Here is a 6,772-nt window from a genome sequence, read left to right on the forward strand (position 1 = left end):
CCGTCTCCTGAGAACTTTGACTTTGCAAGAATATTTTAGTTTCAACTTTTCTCCTCGGTGCCATCAACACTGAAGCAGCAATTTATTCCTTTCTTGCAGCCATAAAAATTATCCCCCATATTTCTCAAAATCATGGAAAATTAGCACTGTTGACCATCTTTTTTCTCGGGCCCTGTCTTTCTCTCTCATGGTTGCAGACAAATGGACAATTTATGACGGTCCACGGACGGTGCCCCTTTCTCACATGCTGATGGAAAATTCCAACCAGCCGTCTCCACACTCATCTATCCCTATGCTTATCTTGAGTCTGTAGAAATAAATCTAAAGTAGCATTTTCCAAACTGGATTTTATATCTCACCGGGTCTACGAAATGTTATTCGGTGTGCCACAAATAAAGTATTTTGCAGTCAAATAAGGTTGGGAAGAGCTGCATGTTTTTGAAACCAGAACACGTATTTGTGTATCTGATAAATCTCATGGTAAAGGAGCCCATTCAAATTTCAAATTTGGTTAGCCAGGAATTTCCCAGTTTGTTTAAACATGGAAGAGTTTTATACTTGCTTCCCAGGGCTCTATGGGTACCAGTTTGGTATGATGACATTTGGGAATAGAAAGTGGAATTATACAGCCAGGGGTTTGGACATGAGATGAGATTCCATTTTCCGAAGCACCTGCTGCTAATGGGTGAGAGTCGTAGCCAGGGGGCTCGACGCCGAGCTCAGGAGCGGGGCTCCAGCTGAGTAGGGTTCTCCTGCTCACAGTTGGTCCTGAGAAAGGAGTGCAGGGCTGAGTCTGCAGGGGAGTTTAAATAATTACAACTGTAGTGATGAGGAAGGCTGCAGAGCCTTGCTACTCAAGTGTGCTCCCAGACCAGTGGCCTCAGCATCACTAGAAATGCAGAGTCTCAGGCCTCGCCCCAGACCTACCCAATCAGGATCTGCAATTTCTAATGAGATCTCTAAGTGATCTGTATGAATATGAAAATGTGAGAAGCACTGATGTTTAGCTGTGCCTCTCAATCCTGCCCGCTCTTTGGAATCATCTGGGGAGCATTCAAAATACTGTAGGTCCCTGAGACCCATCCCCAGAGATTCTGATTCAAATGTTCTGAGACAGAGCAATGGCATCCGTGTTTTCTAAAATGCCCTACCATGCAGCCACAGTTGAGAATCACTGGTCTAACCCAGAGGGGTGCCGGGGGCAATGAGCGCCAGTTTAGGAGTTTCAGGGACAACACAAGGACCGCCACATTCAGCCTTTTCCACATCCACTCACATTGGGACTGGCAAGTGGTGCCTTTGGAACCTGTGGCATGATTCCCTGCAAAGAGTTAGAACCACCTGAAGAACAGTCCCAGCCGTCAGGGAGGCCTCAGCCCAGATGCTATTGGATGCAAAAACCATACCATCCTTCTGGGCTCAGTTACTATGGTGACTTCTTCCCAAAGCGATTGTGCCATTGCATCTTCTCTGGGTCTCAGAATGACATCTTTGCAGGCAGGAATGCCTGTGAAGTGGAAAGGCAGCAGTGATCACTACACAATGCTCTTCCCCTAGGAGCTGGTTGAAGCCATCTTTAAGTCTTCAGTTGGGTTGAGAATCTTGGGTTGGATAGAGAACTTGAGAAAGAGGAATTGCCCCAAATGTGCACAGTCCCATCATTGGGCACAGATGTTTCTTAGGGGGATGAAAACAGTTGCCTATCTTTTTTTTTTTTTTTTTGTCCAAAATTTAGTGCTCACCCTTTTTTCTTTTTAAATTAATAAACTTGGCCACCTGTTGGCAGCTCAGCGGCAACTCAGCTCGGGCCGGGTATCGAACTGCTGTTGATCAGAGCTCACACTCTTGCGTGAGCTCTTAACCAACTGAGCCACTCGACCGGCCCTAACAATTGCCTATCTTAAGTAGTTCCATGCACCAGGCAATTTGCTTGAGCTGTCTAGTTTAAGATATATATATTTTTTTTCACCAGGAGGCAACTATTAGCATTCCTCACTTTAGGAGTAGAAACAAAAACTCCCGGAAGGTAAATGTTTTCCTAACTATGAAGTGGTGGAGCTGGCACTGGAACTCATGTGGGGATGACTCTAAAGGTCATGCATGATCTTTCTACTGCACCACTGACCAGGGCATTCAGAGGGCTCTGAAACTGATACTCAGACAGTCCTGATCCACACCCAGGGCGCCCATGACTGATGATCTATCTCACTAGAAATTCTCGTATCAGACAGCTAGAAATTTTTCACCCATCAGAGGCTAGAGCGGCCCATCAGCCCATGTGATGCTCTCCCTTGCATCAGAGACCATCCTCTGCACCTTGCTGCAGAGACATGTGCTGACACAGATAAGGAGTGCTCGTGCCTGCACTCCAGCAGAGTGATGTATAGGGACAGATAATATGTAAAGTAGGGACACTGGAGAGAATGAAATGCTAATATGGGGTTTGAACTTGCAGATACAGGATTCAGTCAGCCACCCATCATCTGCAGTGATAAATAGGAGACAGGGGGTTGTCATGGATGCAACCTGAAGCCAGTCCCCACCCAGCTGGGGCAGCGAAAGAAGCTAGTCTGCCATCAGACAAATGGGAGAAGGCCCAGGATGGGTCTAGGAGGGTGACCACAAGCTGATGTTCTTAGAAGAGGCTGAGACTTAGCTGACATCTGGGATGCCTTCCCAACAAGGGGACCTATGGTATCCTGAAAAGTTCACCCAGTAGAGTTGGGGCCTCCCATCAATGCTGATCAACTATTTCCCCCCCTAACATTCTGGGCAACCTACGGGAGGCATCGCCATGGTGGACATACACCTGTCTTGAAGTTGAACTTCTGCCCTTCTCTACTTGTGTGAAACCTGTTTGTATTTTAACAGGTTCAAGGTGGAGACACAAAAACTTTCTCACTGCATGTTCTAGAATCACCTGGGAGTACATTAAACATGCTGTTGGCAAAACAGTATACCACCCAAGCTCTCCTGAGACTCCTGGTTTCATTCCCCCTGTCCTGTGGGGCTGCTGGAATACAGCTATCTTATAGGACAGTCTACATTTCTCCAGGACTTTGCATCATTTAGGTGAAAATGGATCTGTCATCAGCTCCATGGCCTTGGCTTCAAGGCATGCTAGGATCTTAATGAGAGGCTGATGGGGACAGGAAGGTCATTTGGCACCGCGTGGGCCATGGACAGAGTGACTACCCTGGCTGGCATGCCCTCATTTCAAATTACAGAGCCTGTGAGGCATACCTAAGTTGGGGCACCACTGGCCTAAGTAATGTTCAGGGGTGCCTGATCTCTTGGACAGCATCTCTTTTCAATCAAGTGGAAGATGCTCTCTTGGCTTTAGTTTCTGTCTACGATATAGTCAGCCCTTACCAAAGATTGGGTACCTAGAGTCAAGATGTTGTCCTTGGGGGAGGAGGCTGGCTAAGATGAGGCAGAGAATCAGGATCTCAACCCAACAGGATAACAATCAGGGTATGGAAATGGAGGGGAAGTCAAGAACCCCAGAGCAGAGGTCCTGTTCTATGCCCTTGCTGCATAAAGGCCGATGAGATGAGGTCTACAGCTCAGTGGGCACCAGGATACAATGGCTCAGGCAGCAAGACTAACTGCAGCTCCCTCTTCCTAATAGGAGTGGGGCTTCTTAAGCCCTGGTTTTCTTTGACACAGGGACTGGGCAGGGTTGCACCCTGTAGCTAAGCAGGGGGAAGGCAGGGGCTGGCAGCTTCACTTTGCAATTGCCTTCAAAGAGCCCATTGCTCCTCTCATTTGATCATCTCTGCCTGCCTCTCAATGGTCTCTGAAAATCACGTCTCTTTGCCATCCAATTTTGTTTCTCACTGTGACCCGTCACTCATTCTCTCATTTGATCCCATCTGTCACTCTTCTCTACCAGGAACACACCAGGCTCAACTCAGCTCTGCTCTGCGCCTCCATTCATATCATTCATTTGTCTTGACTCCTTTTCTTTTTTCTGGACGCCTTCCCAGATTGTATAACTTCAGAGCAATGTGTAAATCTCTTTCTTCCACGAACCCTCTGTCAACTACTGCAGTCAACTCGCCACTTCACGGTACCTCCGAATGACTCCAGTGTCTTCTACGTGTGCCCTAATCTAGAGTTTAATTCATCACTGTCTTTAATTTTAGGTTCTTGTTCAATGTCATCCTTCTCATTCTGCTCAATCCAACAAGCACTTCTTGGACACTGACAATCGGCCAGGCACAGTGTGTTGGAGACTTGAGTCTAAGACATGAAAATAACACCTACTCAGTGCAGGGCCCTGGGTGAGACACCTTATACATGCATCGATCGTGCCCCTCACAGTGAATTTTAAGCTTCTTTTGCAGTAGACTTTGCCAATATTCACTGGACACTGAGTTCTCATCGGCCGTACTGAGAAATTTCCCATTATTCTCTTTACTCTTCACAGTGGCCCAGAGTACAGAGCAGCCTCCCATCTCTCTCTGCCCTGGCATCTCCTCTGAGAAAGCCTGCCCATGCCCCCTTCTCATAGCTGCTGACTCCACGGCCACATGGGGTGGTCAGCAGGCCATGTGGTCTTATCTAATCCCCTGACCAAAGCTGGGCCAACCAGATTCTCTTTGTTTTGGTATTTGTAATGTCGACTCAAAAATTCCAGTGGCTGTTGGACTTGTGATGATATAGAACCAAGGGCACAGTGTTGGAACATCTATTTTCTGCAATGTGCATAGAAAATAAAAAAGAGGCAGGCAGACACAAAGACAGAGCGAGCGGCAGAGACAGAGAGGCAGAGAGATATGAATTAAGAAGAGACAGTGAGAGAGAGAGAGAGAGAGAGAGAGAGAGAGAGAGAGAGAGAGAGAGAGAGAGAATAGGAGGTCAAGAAAGTGTAGCAAACTCGATTCCTGGTGTCATCTCAGTTCCTGATTCCAGGTCCCCATAAAACTGGCAATGCTTCCTGGCCTTGTGTTCCTTGAAACACATACCACTGAATCCTTTCAACGGCTTCTGATTTAATGCAGTTGGCTTAAATGGGTAACTATTGGGTTGTCAGAAAAGTCATGATGCATTTTTGCAATGGAAAACATATAAATACGTCATGACTTTTCCGACAACCCAATATTACTAGCAGCCGCCTACACCAGGCTAAGATACACTCTAAGAAACATTATCATTCCATTTCACAGAGTAAATAACTGAGTCTCAGAGAATCCCACTGTCTTCAGGAAATTGTTGGAACTGGAAATTGTAACCAGGCCTTTGGATTTTAATATGCTGTCCTATGCTTAAAGCCGAACCCAGAGGTAAACACCAAGTAGGACCGCAATTCATTTGCGAGGCTGTGAAAACCTCTGGTGAAGTGTTCTTGATCGTTTCCGTCCTGGCCCTATGTTCCTTCCTTCCTTGTCCCCACAGCTTACCGGATGTCCCTGGTGTGTTCCCTCAGTGGTTTCCTCAGCTCAGGAGCAGCTTGGAGTCGCAGAAAAGAGCATGCCCATCAGCTGTTGAATGGGATCGTGGAGAGTGTGTCGCCATTGTGACAGTGCCATGTGGGGTTGCCTATGCCTTGTCTCATCGGCGATTTCCCACGATGCCCTCCCTACATAATTGGATAATTCGGATGGACAGCCAAAGGCAGATGCATCCTCACACCTTGGAAAACGTTAATCAAGAGAACAGCGGCGGCGCCTGCACTCTTGGCAGTTTATTATAATTCCTGTAACAAAGCGAGCGGCAGGCATGGAAGGCGTTATCCTCTCCCACCGTTTCTCACAAAATATCCCAGAACAGCAGGCCCACAAGGACAAGGTGAGGCCATGCGCCATTTCAAATAACGTAGGCTTTTTTTGAAAATAAAAGAAGTAATTTAAGCACGTTGGCTTCCCAGGGTGAGTTGGCAGGCACACTTCTCATCTTACAGATGCCCTCGGGTGAAGGTGTTTTAATAAGAGAGGAAGTGGGGAGACGGTAGCAGAACACGCCGGAGGCAAGGAGGAACCACGGAGCATGGGGTGTGGAGCCCACAGGCTGGGGGAGGGGAGGGTTGTGAGGGCAGCAGGAGATGGTGTAGGTGGATGAGCACGGAGAGAGATGTCTTGCTGCTCAGACACACACTCTGTGTAACTGAAGCCCCCAGGAGAGTCCAATGAATGACAACCGAGAGGGAAAGAATCTAATTCTATTTGTTTCACTTCTTCATTCACCCACAGTTAATGAGGCAGTGTGGAGATGATTACTATATAATTTGGGGGGATACATTTCCCAAATCAGTGTATCACTGGAGAGCCTATCCCCTAATAAGGGCATGGGCCAAAGGAGGCTGAGTTTCTTTGAGATGATGGAGAGGTTTCTTTCACCCACTCCAGAGACAACACGATGCAGTGGTGCTGGAATCAGCCTGCTTAGGATTGAACCCCGGTTTTTCCACTTGCTGACCCTGCGTCCCTGAGCAAGTGGCTCCATCTCGGGGCCTCAGGTTCTTCATCAGTCAACTAGGGGTTACAGTAGCACCAGCCTCATGGAATTGTTATGAGTGCGGAATGAGTTAATGCCCATGAAGTGCAAAGTACAGTGCTTGTCACATAGACAGGTCCAGTGAATGGTGGCTATTATTATTCAAACAACTTTTGGGGATGCCAACAACATATCCTAAGCCCAGGATGCAAAGAGGAATAAGGGGAAGAATCTGACCCCAGACCATCCATATTCTAGAATAGGGGTTGGCAAACTTCTGAGACGGAAGAGGCTCGCGAGCATGTGGCTCTGAAGTAAAATTGAAAATAAAACT

This window comes from Hipposideros armiger, unplaced genomic scaffold, assembly GCF_001890085.2.
Source record: "Hipposideros armiger isolate ML-2016 unplaced genomic scaffold, ASM189008v1 scaffold_881, whole genome shotgun sequence".
Classification (NCBI taxonomy): domain Eukaryota; kingdom Metazoa; phylum Chordata; class Mammalia; order Chiroptera; family Hipposideridae; genus Hipposideros; species Hipposideros armiger.